Below are 18,035 nucleotides of genomic sequence, written 5' to 3' on the forward strand. Positions count from 1 at the left end.
GCACTGTACAATTTTATCTACCCAGTAGTTCCTGACATCTAATAATTGAGTTGTGGCCTGATTAAATCCATATCAAGTGTCTCTTGGCCTTCTTTCAGTACAGCCAGACAGTATTCCCTATGCTCACTTGGGAGCTCGGGAAATCCTTGCATCTCTCTAATATCTTGTGAAATACATGCGGGGCAATATGCCTGCATGTCAACCCCAACACAAGACTGTGCCTTAATGACAAAAAACTGGTCCAAAAAAGAATTCAGCACATTAGTAAACAGAAGAGCTGGCCAACAATTTTCTAAAAGAGCAGCATTCTAGAATACAGCTTCAATGAAATCAAAACATTTCCTTGGAACATAAAGATTTTCTTAAAGTTTTCAACAACAACAAAATCAATGTTTCCTTTTAGCAAGGCCCAATGATTTTGAAAATAATATTTCAATTTTTGAAAAATTTTGACTCCTTAATCAGAATCAGGAAAAAAGGACATTTTGAAATATCAGAATTTCTTATAGGACAGTGTCGCAACCTGATACGCAGTTATGGCTCTGTATGGCCAATTGTCGGTCCACGGCCATCTTGTCCTGTTAAAAGGACAAGGCAGCCTCCATCTTGGACCAGGTTCTTGTTGCATAGGAAAGGGCAGAGACCTAATCCTGCCCAGCAACACTAAAGTGCTGTGTGTACTTTCCTGCTTTTTTTTTCTGTTGGGCCGTCTAAAGGTCAAGCTAGTGCAGTGTGCAAAGACCTGATTCTGCCCAGCAACTCCGTAGTATGCATTTTCCTGCTCTTTTTGGGCCCGGTTGTCTGGAGGTCAGGCTAGTTCTGCCCAGCAACTCCAGAGTACTGTATACAGAGACCTAATTCTGCCCAGATACCCCAGTGTGCCATGTGCAAATCCTGCCGGCGTGGGGGGCAACAGCTCGGAGCCTGGGAGGGAGGAGGAACCAGGGACCAATCAGATGTTGACACGAGTGAGTGAGACCCTTTCTATAAAACTAGGTTTCCCCCCAAAATCTGTGTGGAGTATCCGCGTGTCAGCTGAAGGACCTGATCAACCTTTCAGCCAGGGTCTCCTCCCGGTATAGCTAGCTCGTGTCGTGTCGTCTTCATTGTTGCCTTGGACCTGTTCCTGGCACCTCATCATGCTTCTGGAATCTGCTCTGCTGGTCAGCTGCGCCTGGAGTGCGGTATTTGTTTTCTAATTTCTGGCAGTTTGCTTATCTAGCTTCCTATTTTTCCCCTCCCTAACCCAGTACCAAGTGTGTACACAGTGTTAAGGATTAAAGTATTGAGCTCATAATTGCACAATTGCCTAGGTGTATAGTTGTTCTAAGGTTTTAATACATTGTTTATTGTAAACTGTTTTAAGTGTGTGAGTCACTGTTCTGTCTTTGTCCAGAGCGTTTGTGTCTGGGAGCTGTCTCTACCTGGGGATTAGCTGACCAAGGGGTTCCTGTCCCCGCGGTCTGTGTAAGTGGAATCTGCCCAATCGCAGCCGCACCACACTCTGGGTAAATCCTTTAGTGTGAAAGCAAGGGCGGTTGAGGCAGTGGCCTGTGGGTTTCTTTCCTGTGTTGCACCGGGCACCGCCCTGACGAACCCGATTCCCATCTTGTGTGACTGGTGTGTCTGCCTATCCAGTGTGGTGCAGTGAGCAGTATAGAATTGTACTGTTAATGATTTTTGGGTTGTTTATATTGCCTAACAACATCCCAGCTAAAAATTGCCTCTCTCCCTTCACCCAAGTTGTGACTTTCCCCCAAATAAACGCAGCCACTTGGCTTTGCACCTTATTATGGTCCTGCCTGATTTTCCTCTCCCAATATAAAGCTGATCTAACCGCAATCTATTTCGGACAGACAGAAATTCCAAGCTTTCACCAGCGCTAGTAAGCAGTTCTGTTGTGCAATTAGTCATGCTTCATTTCTCAAATACATCTATTTTTATATAGACATCAATTTGGGACTATACTGTCAGCTGTTTTCCACTTCTTCCAATTGTTAAGATATTTTGACACAAGCATTGCATTTAAAATAAAAAAGCAAAGCACATCTTCAAATCAAAAGGTCTGTCCCACCACACCCTAAGAAAGTTCTGTAAAATTTTATAAATTAATACTAAAAAGACTTTTAGAGAAATATATCCAACGTTTTATGAAGTTTTAAGATATTTTCTATTTACATTTTATGTTATTTCTCAATTCTTTCCAAATGCAGTGCTTGTAAAAATCACAGTTCTATAATGATAGTCTCAAGCTTTAGTGAAAAGGATATCACTGTTTTCACTCAAGAGTACAAATTTAACATAGTAAATCAATTATATGCATTGCTATGATACACGATTAGTACTACAAGGTAACTACATACTGTTATCTTGATTAGGCAAAAAATGAATTACTGGCTTTAATAGTATGGTAATCTGACAATGAAAACTGGGCAATTTGTGTTCTATAACAGCATGCAATTGTTATTAAAAATGATGTGACAAGATTTACCAAGATCTGTAGCTGGATAAACATTATGGCATTATATACAGGAGTATTGGATTCAGTGGGAGCTTTTTCTAAATAAAGAGTGCAGCATGTAAAACTTGTGTCAAAATATTTGATTAAAAACAATTGGGTGGAAGCAAATTGTGGAATCTGGATGCCAAAGCTTATTGAGCACTTTGCTCAGTACGGAAGTGGCATACAGATCCCACAATTATAGTTTTAGGCAGATTCCATTCTTCATGTTTAATTCTGAAAGGAGAGTCTGAAATTGGATTCAAGTGCAAGATCAGGATATCAGTCCACCACTCTAATATACACAAAGGGATCCATTATACTCATTTATGTTTAATTTATTTCTGTGTGTGTTTCTGAGTGCCCTATTGCCTTCTTGCAAACCACTTCATGCCCACCCTTGCACTGAACAATTTTTCTCCATTCACTCTGTACAGAATTATTTGGTGCTCAAGAGAAAGACATTTAATCAGCAGAACTGCATTTTAGGGTGCAGTTACATTGGAGTTGAAGTTAATGATTTCTCCAAACAGGAAAAAAAACCCTAAAAGAAATCAGTTTCACAGCAGAGTTTAAGGGAAGATCCATTTCTCAGTATAAGAATTATAACGGAAACTTAATAAAACCTTAGCTATAACATATAGGCTAAGCTGTGGTGTGTGTTAGTTTGTTTTTAAATAATCCAGAATTGTGTTCAGAGGTTTCCAGTTAGAATGGGTTAGCTATTTCAAACCTAAAATAAAACATTCATTATTTTAAAAATATATATATAAATTTTAACTGGCCCTACATGAGCATGTAACCCCTGGTTGAGTGTGTGTTGCTGCTCTCTAATGAGCCTAGGACACAAGTCTGTTCCAGCTCATGCTTTTTAGTCATGGAGTTCCCTGGTTCAGTTCCCAGTGTATCAGCTACAATGATAGTTGTATGGGGGCAGAGTATGCAAACTTGGATGCATTCACTGTGGCATAGAAAGCCAAGAGGTATCTAATATCAGTGATGATCCCACTCCCTTTCTCACCAACCAGTGGAATAGGGATAGTGCAGGCAGAATACACAAATAATCTTCTCAAATGACACAAGAACATAAGAACGGCCGTACTGGGTCAGACCAAAGGTCCATCTAGCCCAGTATCCTGTCTACCGACAGTGGCCAATGCCAGTTGTCCCAGAAAGAGTGAACCTAACAGGTAATGATCAAGTGATCTCTCTCCTGCCATCCATCTCCATCCTCTGACAAACAGAGGCTAGGGACACCATTCCTTACCCATCCTGGCTAATAGCCATTAATGGACTTAACCTCCATGAATTTATCTAGTTCTCTTTTAAAGCCTGTTATAGTCCTAGCCTTCACAACCTCCTCAGGCAAGGAGTTCCATAGGTTGACTGTGTGCTGTGTGAAGAAGAACTTTCTTTTATTTGTTTTAAACCTGCTGCCCATCAATTTCATTTGGTGGCCCCTAGTTCTTATATTATGGGAACAAGTAAATAACTTTTCCTTATTCACTTTCTCCACACCACTCATGATTTTATATACCTCTATCATATCCCCCCTTACTCTTGTTTTTTCAAATCTAAAAAGTCCTAGCCTCTTTAATCTCTCCCCATATGGGACCTGTTCCAAACCCTTATTCATTTTACTTGCCCTTCTTTGGCAACCTTTTCTGATGCCAGTATATATATATTTTGAGATGAGGAGAACACAACTGCACACAGTATTCAAGATGTGGGTGTGCCATGGATTTATATAAGGGCAATAAGATATTCTCCATCTTATTCTCTATCCCCCTTTTTAATGATTCCTAACTGTAGTGGGGCGGCTGCCTCACTCTATGAGAAAATGGGCTGGAACAGGCCAGAGAAGCTGCCCAGACCAGCAGCCAATCAGAGAAGGCCTGTGGAGAGCCAATCAGGGCAAAGAAAGAGGCAGCCAATCAGGGCCAGGCTGGGCCATATATAAAAGCTGCTTAGGAAAGGAGAGGGCAGTCTCTCCCTGATTAGCAAGGGAGGAGGACTGGGTCCTGAGGTAAGGAGGTAGCAATGCTGGGCAAGTTTGGGGAAGCAGAGGAGAGCTCTGGCCCAGTTACCTGCCAGGCTGTGGCCCCTGTTAAAAAGGGTCAAGTAGGTGCATGGGGACAAAGTGAGAAGTGGCCCAAGGAAGATAGGTGGACAAGAAGGGATAGAAGGATGGCAGAGAGATGCTGCTGCTAGACGGTCCCTGAGTGGGGACCCAGAGTAGTGGGTGGGCATGGATCCCCCTTTTCCCACCCTTGCACTGCACCTGGACACAGAGGAGTGTGGCTGAGACAGACTGCAACTTGTCCTGAGATGAGGGGCTAGACACTGGGGTTGTGGTTGGCCACTGAGGCAGGTGCAAGCCAAAGGACTGCTGTTAAACCCCTCTTCCCCCAACCCCGTACCCCTGGAAGGGGGTGAGAATGGAGTAGTGGGCATTGCCAGAGGTCAATATCCTGAAGCAGACACCGCCGAGTGGGGAGCAAGGCGGTTCCCAAATCAGCAGAGCAGACAACAGATGAGACACCACGCGCAGAGGGTGCTCCACAGCTGACGAGCTAATTCCTAGAGTAACCAGCAGGAGGCGCCAGCAGTGGTGAGTCCTGACCCCATTACACTAATATCCTGTTTGCTTTTTTGACCGCCACTCCACACTGCGTGGACATCTTCAGAGAACTATCCATGATGATTCCAAGATCTCTTTCTGATTAGTTGTAGCTAAATTAGCCCTCATCGTATTGTATGTATAATTGGTTATTTTTTTCCAATGTGTATTACTTTACATTTATCCACATTAAATTTCATTTGCCATTTTGTTTCCCAATTACTTAGTTTTGTGAGATCTTTTTGAAGTTCTTCACAGTCTGCTTTGGTCTTAACTATCTTGAGCAGTTTAGTATGGTCTGCAAACTTTGTCACCTCACTGTTTACCCCTTTCTCCAGATCATTTATGAATAAGTTGAATAGGATTGGTCTGAGGACTGACCCTTGGGGAACACCACCAGTTACCCCTCTTCTTTCTCAAAATTTACCATTTATTCCTACCCTTTGTTCCCTGTCGTTTAACCAGTTCTCAATCCATGAAAGGATCTTCCCTCTTATCCTATGACAACTTAATTTACATAAGAACTTTTGGTGAGGGACCTTGTCAAAGGTTTTCTGGAAATCTAAGTACACTTAGATCCCCCTTGTCCACATGCTTGTTTGACCCCTTCAAAGAACATGATTTCTCTTTATAGAAACCATGTTGACTTTTGCCCAACAATTTATGTTCTTCTATGTGTCTGACAATTTTATTCTTTACTATTGTTTCATCTAATTTGCTCGGTACTGACATTAGACTTACTGGTCTGTAATTGCCGGGATCACCTCTAGAGCCCTTTTTAAATATTGGTGTTACATTAGCTATTTTTTCCAGTCATTCGGTACAGAAGCTGATTTAAAGGACAGGTTACAAACCACAGTTAATAGTTCCACAGTTTCACATTTAAGTTCTTTCAGAACTCTTGTGTGAATGCCATCTCATCCCGGTGACTTGTTACTGTTAACTTTATCAATTAATTACAAAACCTCCTCTAGTGACACTTCAATTTGTGACAATTCCTCAGATTTGTCACCTACAAAGGACGGCTCAGGTTTGGGAATCTCCCTAACATCCTCAGCCATGAAGACTGAAGCAAAGAATTCATTTAGTTTCTCTGCCATGACTTTATTGTCTTTAAGTGCTCCTTTTGTATCTCAACCGTCCAGGGACCCCACTGATTGTTTATCAGGCTTCCTGCTTCTGATGTACTTAAAAAACATTTTATTACCTTTTGAGTTTTTGGCTAGCTGTTCTTCTAAATAAATGACCAAATCCTATGGGGCATAAAGGTCTCTTACTCCATGACAGGTGAGCTCAGCAACAGTATGACTGATCCTTAGGATTATCTGACTCCTTTGGTAAAAGGCAGCTATGATCTGCAGAGACTCAGAAAGAAGCTAGGAGCATCCTTGTTCACCCTGGATCCCTACCTGTCTGTGTCTTGTCTTCCACAGGCACTCTGGAGACTAATATTGCCAAGGCTAGTAGTTCTATGGGGTAAGGGTATACTGGAGGAGTTAGTATTTAGGGGTCAGAAAGACTAAGAAGGTCTTGAACAGTAAAGCAGAGGTGGGGGAGGGATAGCTCAGTGGTTTGCGCATTGGCCTGCTAAACCCAGCGTTGTGAGCTCAATCCTTGAGGGGGCCACTTAGGGATCTGGAGCAAAAATTGGTCCTGCTAGTGAAGGCAGGGGGCTGGACTTGATGACCTTTCAAGGTCCCTTCCAGTTCTAGGAGATTGGCATATCTCCAATTATTATTAAGATGGGGGAGTTGAGAAAGGTGCAGTAAGTCAGAAGTACAAAAGAAAGCAAGGGATGGGGACAGAGAAAGCAAGACTGCTGCCTGAAAGAGAAGATGGGGGATCACCCTGAATAGGCAGCAAGGCATAAACAATCTGGTATAGAGGGTCATAGGGCAGAGGCATTATTGGGGAAGTGGGGAGAAAGCAGTCAGGAGCATGCAAAAGAAAGATGTAAGGGGAAATCTACAGAACAGAAGTCCAGGGCTAGCATGTACTCCCAGTATGGTGGAAGAGGAAGTGGAGAGGGTAGGAAAAGCAAGGCAAAAACAGGTGCAGCAGGCAGAGAAAGGCAGGGGAAATGAGTGTGTAACCCTTCTGCCAGGTGGAGCTGGCAGCAACAAGGGTCAGGTTCAATATCTAGGGGTTTCTTTTCAACAATACAAAGCAGAGCTGGCTTGAGCCCCCACCCAGTAACCAGGGAAAATTACACACCACCCCGGGCACCTCTGAGAAGCAAAACTTCCCCACTCACAAGCAGAGAGTCTGAGTGAGTGCAGAAAAGAAACTTTTAATGAAAGGAGAGAAGTCACCCAACATTTGTTAGGGAAAATGCCACAAGCAGGATTCATAAACATAAAACTGTGAGCAGAACACCCACCCCAGAGTGCGTGGGGCAGTTCCTTCTGCACCATGTTCTTGAGTTCTACAACCTAAAAGTTCCTTTTCTGTTCCTCTCTCTGCTCCCTCACCATACCCCATTCACAGTGGTTGTCCTTGGTCAGTGAGGACCCAGGGTCATGAGAACCATGCAAAGCTCTTTGCAGGACTGATGCTAAAATTTTTAATAGATGACATTATATAGGATAGCACAGTGGCCCTCAAGCTTTCCAGACAACTGTACCCCTTTCAGGAGTCTGATTTATCTTGTGTACCCTCGAGTTACACTTCACTTAAAACCCACTTGCTTACAAAATTAGACCTAAAAATACAGACGTGTCACAGCATGCTATTACTGAAAAATTGCTTACTTTCTCATTTTTATCATATAATTATAAAATACATCAATTGGACTATAAATATAGTACTTACATTTCAGTGTATAGTTTATAGAGCAGTATAAACAAGTCATTGTCTGTATGAGATTTTACTTTATACTGACTTTGTTAGTACCTTTTTATGTAACCTGTTATAAAAGTAGGCAAATATCTAGATGACTTGATGTACCCCCTGGAAGACCTCTGCATAACTCCAGGAGTACACACATCCTTGGTTGAGAACCACTGTATTGTGAAATAGAGTTTGACTCAGTAAATACCACCTTTGATTTGGGAATCTTATTGCAGATTGTATGGGGTCTACTATACTTTACACCTTTTTGTTTGTTTGTTTTTGTTTTCTGTACAGTTTATTTCACATCCTATTAGCTGCAAGAACAGATTGTTGTAATACTCTCTTTTATGGCCTACTGGAAAGCTATCTCCAGATTACTGCATGTCAAACACCTTGACTCACTTTCACCAGTAAAAGACAGCATATTAGTTTTATCCTGGGAGATTTATATTAGCTTTTTGTTTCAACTAGAATTATCTACAAGGTATTAATTCTATTTTTAAGTCATTAAATGAACTTGAATCCCCATATCTCTGAACTTCCAGCAAAACATATACCATACCAGCAATTTCACCCCTCTGATCAATGTCTTGTGAATTTTGTTCCTTTCAAATGGAAAAAAGAATTATGACTCAAGGGTTTTGAATTTTTGTAAGGTTTTTTTAATGTTCTGCCTCTTTTTTGACACTTTTATATTTTCTAACTGTAACTCAGATTTACAAGATAAATTTGAGCTATAATGCCTAGTATTTTTCAATCATTTAGTATATTTCTATTATGCTTTTATAAAGTGCAATAACTGGGTACAAGAAGTGCCAAATTGACAGCTGTTTTATCTGAAGCCACCAGTTTTTGTACAGTAAAGATACATGGCCAGATCCTCAGCTGTTGTAAATCAGGTTAACTCCACTGAAGTGAAGAATGGATTAATCCTCATTCCCACTTAATTCTAGACTTGTCTTTTGAAACTACCAAAACGGGTGCCAATCTGATAGTGATTTTTGTGATGTGGACCTTTGGCCACTGGAAAAAAAAGCATCATTCCATTTCACATAAGCCACCAAACAGCTTCCACATTGTAATGCCTTTTGCTCACTCCAGTGGGCTAGATTGCAGCCAACAAACTCTAGAAGTCATATGTTCAACATCCTTTTAGAATCCAGTAACTCCAGGCAGCATTATACTACTGATGTTTAGAGAACCCCCTGTAGAAATTAATGGAGAGTTGTGCTTCACAATCATGTTATATACATGATATTTGAATTTTCTAAGACTACTTGGTTTTAATGATTACTTTGAAGTGCACGAAGATACTTTTGTTCAATGGATGTTGTCTTCACCTAATTAATTACTGGTTCTATAGCTGGCACCATCCAAGTATTCATGAACTTATCCTCACAACCACCTTAAAAATAAGGAGTATTACTATACACCTTACAGATGGGCAGCTGAGGCTGAGAGAAAATAGATGACTTGCTCAATATCATATAGGAATTTGCTGGCAAAATTAAACCCAGATTTTTATGCCTTAGCGATAAAACCAGTCCTTCCCCCTTCCTGCCTTTGTTCTGACTTTTGGCAAAGGATTGTTTCTTAAAAATCTGGTCAACCATAGAATCACCTTTGGGATAAAAGGGATAGCATTGGTATTTGCAGAACTTCAGGTCATAATTTATTTGCAGTTGATTTTAATACAAAATTCACCCTTGCATTGTTAGCCAGCAAATGACATTTAGATTACAGTAAAAATCTGATGTTAATTTCTGTTCACTGGGGCATCTTCTTGAGAGGTTGTTTTTTTTTAATAGTGCTACTTCATTTTGCCATCATGCATTTTCTTTTTATGTTTTGGGCTGTACCTAACCGCAAAGTCTTGTGTTGATTATGAGTTTGGGACTGGTGTGACTGTAACCTTGGTTCTTTACCCTGCTCTTCTGCTTTCCCATTTGTAGGATCCAGATGGCTAAATCGGGGTCTGCAGCATTGGATCTCTCCAGGCAACAAACATCTCTGGTGTTTTTTTTTTTTTCACTCTCTCCATTACTATGTGTGTTATAGTAAGAGCCAACATATACTTCACCCCATGGAATGTAGTAACTCTGGGAATGTAGTGTTGGATATTGAATTTGTGGTAAATCATATTACAGTCCTAGCTGGGGCAAGATATGTTTGTGGTTTTGTATGGTATGCATTTGTTTTGTATGGTGAGTGCAACCACTATTCTTGTTTTCTTTCAATGGAACTGTATTACCAGGGACTCCACAACCAGTGCAACTCCTGGAAATTCGCTACACCATATTTAATGAGGTTCTACAGCATAGAGGGGGCTCTGTCAGGAAGTTAATGGAAAGGAGGTAGATGAATCACTCATGGAAAATCAATCACATAATATCCCTTCCTCACAGCGTTCTGCAGGTTAGTCTGGCCCTCCGTTGTAATTCAGGCAAACTATTGAATTCCCAGTGAGTTTGTCTGAGGGGAGTGAGTAAGGACCTCAGAATTTGGCTCTATGTCTCAGGAGGAAAGCGAGTCAAGGGAGAAGTGAGAAGTCAAGAAGTTCATGCAATGTGAGCGAACAACAACAACAAAAGGAGACTAGCTCTGAAGGAAGAAGTCTGCCATGCTGCACCTGACTGACAGCAGAAGTTGACAATGTGGCAGATTTTATGAGTGGAAACTAGCTTCTTAGACAATCAAGACAACTTTATGGTAATTTTTTTTGTGAAAAATTGGTTTACCCTCATTCTTCTCAACAAACCGAGTCTGAATTTTAAAATTAGTGATAACACTCCTAAACCAGATTTTCAGTGGAACATGAATTTAGACAAATGGATGCTTGGACCAATTAATTGCTTTTGTATATCACTTATACACATAGGTAAGGCTGCATGTCTGTTATGCAGGTCACAGGAGTTACAGATTCTGTGACTTTCTGTGACCTCCATGACCTAGGCAGCGGACAGTGCAGCTGGCTCTGGAGCTGTCCAATTAGATCAGGCAGCCCCTGGGCCAGCTACAGTTGCTGGGGCAATTTGTGTGGGGGAAGGGGCTCATGGCTGTGGCAGGGTGTTGGGGTGCAGGGTGGCGCTTACCTTTTATGTGCTCCCTGGAAGCAGCCGGCATGTCTCTGCAGCTTCTAGGTGGAGAGGCCGGGTGGTTCCCGGACAATGGGAGCTGTGAAGCCAGAGCTCCTGGCAGGGACAGCGTGTGGAGCCCCCCCTGGACTTCCTTCCCCCTAGGAACTGCAGGGACACATGAAGCCAGATAGGAAACCTGCCAGCTCTGCCAACCTTCCTCCTCCCTCGCCCCGCAGCACCAGTGGGGGTCCTAGGACACAGACACTGCCCTCCACCACCCAGCAGCAGCAGCAGGGGTCCTGGGCTGCATGCCGACACCTGCCCCACCCAACACCAGCAGGGGTCCCAGTCTGCGTGCCTGCCCCACCCAGCACCAGCAGGGGCAGGGCTGGCTCCAGCATTTTTGCCGCCCCTAGTGGCGGGGGGAGCTGTGATCGGCAGCACTTCAGCAATTTGGCGGTAGTTCTTTCCCTCCGAGAGGGACCCGCTGCTGAAGAGCCGGAAGTGCCGCTCATTTCCATGGGCCATCCCAAGCACCTGCTTGCTGCACTGGTGCCTGGAGCCAGCCCTGAGCTGGGGTCCCGGTCCGTATGTCGCTGCCTGCTCCACCCAGCACTAGTGGGGGTTCTGTGCCACACAAACAGACAGCACCCACGGCCTTCCCACCCAAGTTTTTGTTAGCGGTATATAGTACAAGTCATGGACAGGTCACAGACTGTGAACTTTTGTTTACTGCCCATGACCTGTCCATGACTTATACTAAAAATACCCATGACTAAAATGTAGTCTTACACATTTCAGGCATGAATACCCATGTGTATGTGCAGGAAAATGGATGTGGAAAGCTGTGTTCATCTGGGAGGAGATTTAATAAAAATCAGGCACTAAAACAATTATAAGTATTCCAAAGAATGTTTAAATCTCTATCACTGTAATCACCTGTAATTTCCAGGCACATTTGGTGTCATTTTAATCCTCTGATTCTTTTTTTAACATTTCAGATGATTATAAGGGTAGTGGAATATAAATGATCATCAATTTTTAGAAGTGCTGTTATAATTTTTTGAATTGTAGACAAAGCTAGGTGGTTTTCCAACCTGCCTGAGCAGTTATCTAGAGCCAGACAGGAATCTGTTTTGTGTCGAGGCACAAGCATGCTAACACTCCACAAATGGGTAAAAATGTTGTGCTGAGTGTAGTAAGAGTGTTATGCTTATATTACATTCTTAATGTTAGCACGTTTGGTAGGGCCATTTCAATCAGATGAACGTTTACACTAAGCACAGCACACAAAATTAAAGGAGAAGGAACAAAGGGATTAAAAAATGATATTAGAATGGTTCAGCATAGGAAAAAAAAAAACAGATGATGGACCTGTTTTTCCACTACATTACACCAATTTCAGGCTAGTGTGACTCCATCAATGAAGCTACATCAATTACACCAGCTGAGGATCTGGCCCAGTGAATTACATTGGCTTTAAACTGATGTAATGAAGGAAGAATCAGGCTCAATACAATAAAAGGATCTGATTTTTCACTCCCTTGCAGTTTTTATAGGCCCCTGTGCAAAGTGGGTATAAAATGCTACCCTTTCAATTTGGTAGTGTCTTAAACCCACTTTATACACATAGAAGTGAATGAACAAGGTGCAAGGAAGTGACAGCCAAGCCTCGAGAGCAGAACAGCTAAATATCACAGTGCCGGAGGGACAAAGCTGGGTGAGGTCCTAGAGTGGTGAAATGGAAGCTTGGAGTGATCTACAAAGGCACTTCTCAAGGAACCTGATTTTATTTTTTTGCTGATGTACCTTCAGATATTAAACAATGTTTTTTGATCACTTAAGTTGGTATTTTCAAACAGGCCTAAGGAAGTTGGGTGCCCAACTCCTATTCACGTTAAAAGTCAGCTTTAAACATGTTTTTTTGCTAAAATGGTAATAATAGATTCAAATATAATTTTAAACAATGATCACCTGTATAACTTTATTTCTATTCAATACTGTTTTTTATTGAATGTATACAGTTTAAGAGTAATATGAAAATGGATAGTATAGCATAATATGGGTGGATCCACAAAGGGGGTTAAACATTAATCAATGCTGCAATATCTAACATTTAGGCACACTTGGGGGGGGGGGAAAGCCCCACTGGAATCCACAAACCCTGGGTTAGGTGCCTAATAATAGGATCCACAAAAACCTGCAAGCTAGTCAGAAAGGGTATCTCACACTGGCTAGTATAGGCTGTTAAGTTCCACCCCTCTCAGCGTTAGTTGGCTATCTCTGCTTGGGATCCACAGCCAGGAACCCACTACCGGAGTCAGGTGCCTAAGCCATCCTTCAAAGAGTGGCTTAGGTACCTGCCTAAATCATTGCAAAGTGGCTGGCAGGTAGGGTGACCAGACAAAAAATGTGAAAAATTGGGATGGGGTGGGGTATAAGATGTCTATATGAGACTGTCTGTTACAGCTCCATTTTGTTTCTTAAAGCTGTCCCCTTACTCCATTTTGTTCTTGTTTTCCTCCTGTGGCCACCCCTCCCTGGCTGTTAAGTTGTTTACCAGGGGCTCTGCCCTTCTCAAAGGGAGGGCCCCTTAAGTTGTCTAACCAGAGCCATTGCCCTTCTCAAAGGGATGGCCACTTATGCTAAGTGGGACCACTGCGCTGTTCAAAGGGTTAGTCCTATTATCACCTTGTTAAAACCTGGGCTTGGTGTAGGGTGGCCACTGTCCAGAGCTGCAAGACCTATTGTGTTTTTAGGATCCTGGGCATGAGTCATACCTCTGGGCTCAGGGCTAGTCCAAACATGCCTCTGTGGCTGCCTGCAGTTTTTTCTCTGCCTCCCTCCTCCCTGTAAGAGGGGGAGCCAATCAGAGTTACTGGCGGGAAGCTGCCAGGGTTTGCCTTTAAAAACAGACATTTTTTGAACAGACTTCAGAAAGGTTCTTGCATTGCTGCCTGGTCTGATCAACCAGAGGTTCTGGGGGTCCTTTCTCCGCTCTCGTTTTATTTTTGAGCGTACCCCCGTTTTTGAAAAACCCCCCACGAAGAACGAATTGCTGCCTGAGAGATCTCCTGATTATCAAGACTGTACCGAGCCTTCTGATGTGCTTGCTGTTTCTGCCTCTGCTGCTGCCTTGGGGGATGGTAAGAATCCCTCTGTGAAACTTTCTATACTTTTATTTTATTATTTTAGCTGCTGGCTCTGTCTCCCCAGCACACAGACTCAAGCTAAACCTTGGTCTGTGTCCTAAAACCTCTCTTACAACCCCCGCCCCCTATCCTGGCAGCTGGCTCTGTCTCCCCAGCACACAGACTCAAGCTAAACCTTGGTCTGTGTCCTAAAACCTCTCTTAAACCCCGTGGCACTCTGCCACTGAAAATAAGTTTGTGCTGCTGCTAAGTTCTGCTCCTGTGGGCTTTGCCTTGGACTGTTTTCAGCTGTATCCACTGCTGCAGCCACCTCCCTTAGCTTCCTTGGGGGCTGCCTTGGGAGCTGTATTCTGGGCACATACCACTCTGCCCTCTGTAACTTCCCCATAGCATAAGGTGCACCATAGATTTTGTTTTTTCTTTCTTAGTTTGATAAGTCATAGTTTGTTAAGATTGTAAAGCTTGTAAGTCTCACCTGCCTTGCTATAGTACGTTGTTTTGTTGCTCCATATAAGCTGCTTGTCATTTTATATAAGTTTGATTAAGTTAGAAGATAGATAAGGTTTTTGCTGCCTTTTCCCCCACATCTGCATCACCCTCTGAACTTCCCAGAAGTCCTTGCTGCTTAAACTTACAGACTGCTTGTTCTCTGTGTCTTCCTAGCGTGCTTGTTCTCTGTGTGTCTGTGTCTCTGTGCTCCTACTGCCAAACCTCAATTGTATTGCTGAAGTCTAGCACAAAACCCCATTGGTTACTTTTTCCTCTCTGATACACCTCACATGCTACATTTACACCACTGTGACACATTTTACCTAAAATTGTTTGTTATTTAACATATTTTTCCATAACTGTTAGTTGGTTATATGCTGCTGTGACACACCTGTGATTACACAGAAATCGCTAGCTACCTGTTACAATTATACCTCAGTGTTAACTGACTACCCACTGTATTGTATCCTACTGTGTTGTACCCAACTATTGAAACCCCCTTACTGTTCACCAAAAAGAAACCCCTCCCCAATTGTCTACCTTAACAACCCCATACCCCTCAGTATTGAATTTTCCCTGTTTTTGTATTTTCTTAATAAAGTTTATTTTGCACCCCACCTGTGTGGTAATTGCTCCCCAAGATCCCATATACCTGCTGGCAGGGACATGGCGTCACGAACAGGATCTTGAGGTAACAATTACTGCCATCCCTGTCCCTGGAAAGAGGCCAAGACCTCTGGGACAGAGTAAGATCAGACCAACCACCTACAATACCACTTGCTGCAAAGTAAACAGCAGCCTGAGGCCCTAGAATGGGTCTGTACTATTGGCAATGGCCAGAGCTCCAGGGTGTATACCACCCACCTGGGGCTCACTGATGTGGGGTGCCTCCTAACCTGCCACCCCACATTCAGGGCCAGCCCTGCTGATTCCAGCCTCAGGCCAGTCTGCACTAAGGCAGGAGAGCCAGCCACAGATTCAGATCCCACCCGCCTCTGGAGAGAGGTGGGAAGGGTCATGAAAGCCTGTGGGGGGGCCCCATCTAAGCTCACCCCTGAACCTTGAATTTTGCAGGGGTCCCCCACCCACCAGATATTAACAGAACTGGTGCAGAAGCTGGATGAAATTCGAAAGCCCAAGAAACTGTGGCATCACATATATATATATAAGCCCCAAAAGGTAGCCACAGTTACCTATGAGATCCTGGCTCAGGCCCTTTATAAACTGTTTTCCATGGGGCCCTAATGACCTCGGCCAAGGAGGCCACTAGCCAGCCTAGCCAGGAGGGACCACCACTGACCCCTAGCCTGCCCAGTCCCAATAAATCCCCTGAAAAACCTCCCCCATATACCCACCCAGAGGCCTCATCTCGCCTCAAGAAAACCCCACTATACCCAGCCCTACCTTCAGCCCCTCTAGAGGCCCAAGCCCATGAACCTGCACCCACTGTCGCCTCTGGTGAAGCCCTGCCGGTATCCATCAGTCGTATAAAGATTGATGCCCAGGGCAACACCACACAGGTGACAGAACTCCGACCCCGCTCCAAAGCAGAGATGAAGGAGTTCATCACAGACACCGCTAGGGGTGCCAACGAGCCACCACTACTGTGGCTAGGCTGCCTGGGTCTGGAAAATGGACAGGAATTAGTGGATAGGGAAGAGGGCATAGTATTAGCCAGGACCAGTAGCTGGTCCAGGGGTCTCTCAGGGAGCCTGGTGATATCTAACACTGCATGGCCCCTGACTGCCCCAGCCCTGGCCTTCCTCCATTTACAGCACTCCCTTCAAGGGATCCAAGTCCCCAGAGAAAGCGTCAAGGACATCCCTTCCCTGAGATGTGCCATCGCAGGGGGGTCCATCATGCTGTGGTCCCCTACCCAACACCCTCTTGGACTTACTCAGGCCCAGATTAACCAGGTCAATGCCTTCAGTCATGTTATTGACCCCACCGAGATACCTATAGATGAAGCTGCCATTGACTTAGCCATGGATAGCAGTACCACCCCTGACACCGGGGCAGTTCTGTGGCTAAGGGGGTATGCTAGGCGCCCCATTGGGCGACTCTATGAAGCCCTCGAGAAAGTAAGATGGCCCTCAGCCCAAGCTCTACCCATCAGTCCACCCCCACCGCACGCCAGTCCACCCCCACCGCACATCAGTCCACCCCCACCACATGTCAGTTCACAACCCAGGTCCCAGTACTCACAGCATTCATTTACAGAATGCAAAATCTTTGAGTTCTTATTGTACAAGGGCCTCACTAAGAAGGTTGTACGTAAACTCAATAGTGAGCAGCAAAGAGCCTTGGCCATAGCTCTGGGATGGGAAGAGCACCCAGAACCTTCCCAGCCAAAAAACGGATAGCGGCCGGGTGCTTGGTGGCGGCCAGCACCCGGCCAGGGGACCCCTGTCCCTATTATCCGCTAGTTTTTGACAAGGTTCTTGTAATCCCCTTTTTTCTGGACATGGGGGCACAGGTGTCCATTGTACCCCCTCACGTCCCTCACACCCCCACAGGACACACCATTTATGTGCAAGGCCTCAATAGCACAGAGCCCCGCTCAGAAGTAAAGGTAATATTGGGGCTGTCCCTATAAAATCAGGTCACCCTACTGGCAGGAGAACTCTCCCCCTATAATCTTAGGCCCAGCAATTAGGGTATTCATCCAGGCTGTGGGAGATCCTGGTTCAATTCTGTTCTCAGCCTGATGAGAAGGGATTTGAACAGGGATCTGCCATCTCTCAAGTGAGTGCCCTACCACTAGCCCAGGGGTCGGCAACCTCTGGCACGCGGCTCACCAGGGTAAGCACCCTGGCAGGCCGGGCTAGTTCGTTTACCTGCCGCGTCGGCAGATTCAGCTGATTGCGGCTCCCACTGTCCACGGTTCACCGCTCCAGGTCAATGGGGGCTGCGGGAAGCCACGGCCAGCACATCCCTCGGCCCGCGCTGCTTCCTGCAGCCCCCATTGGCCTGGGACGGCGAACTGCAGCCAGCAATTGGATGAACCGGTTGAGGAGGCAGGTAAACAAACTGTCCCAGCCCACCAGGCTACTTACCCTAGCGAGCCGCGTGCCAGAGGTTGCCAACCTCTGCACTAGCCTATAAAGCCATTCTTACTCTCTGGCATAATTAATATTTAATTAAATATTAATTGGTCCAGAGACCAAGAGTCTATCAATCCTGCCCCACTTGTATCCATTCAGAATATGGCTGTAACAATCATTCTCCTAACCCATCACTTTGACCATGTTATCCTTTTCTTTGCATCCTTCGGTTTGCTCTTCTTTTTCCATTGTATTAAACATACTCTACTGGTCTTCACTTAACAACCTATCCCCACTGTTTTCATCATTTCTCATTCACTA

General features: G+C 44.3%; 1 long non-coding RNA gene across 1 annotated transcript in view; it reads left to right on the top strand.

Moving 5' to 3' along the window:
- LOC120390343 overlaps positions 1–18,035 on the top strand; it is a 71,181-nt gene that overhangs the window by 37,261 nt on the left and 15,885 nt on the right. Inside the window, exons 4-5 of the long non-coding RNA XR_005591066.1 lie at positions 9,905–10,367; positions 10,471–10,661. This is a non-coding gene — a long non-coding RNA (uncharacterized LOC120390343). The remainder of the gene's footprint in view (positions 1–9,904; positions 10,368–10,470; positions 10,662–18,035) is intronic.

The sequence above is a fragment of the Mauremys reevesii genome, linkage group 1 (genome assembly GCF_016161935.1).
Source record: "Mauremys reevesii isolate NIE-2019 linkage group 1, ASM1616193v1, whole genome shotgun sequence".
Taxonomy (NCBI): domain Eukaryota; kingdom Metazoa; phylum Chordata; order Testudines; family Geoemydidae; genus Mauremys; species Mauremys reevesii.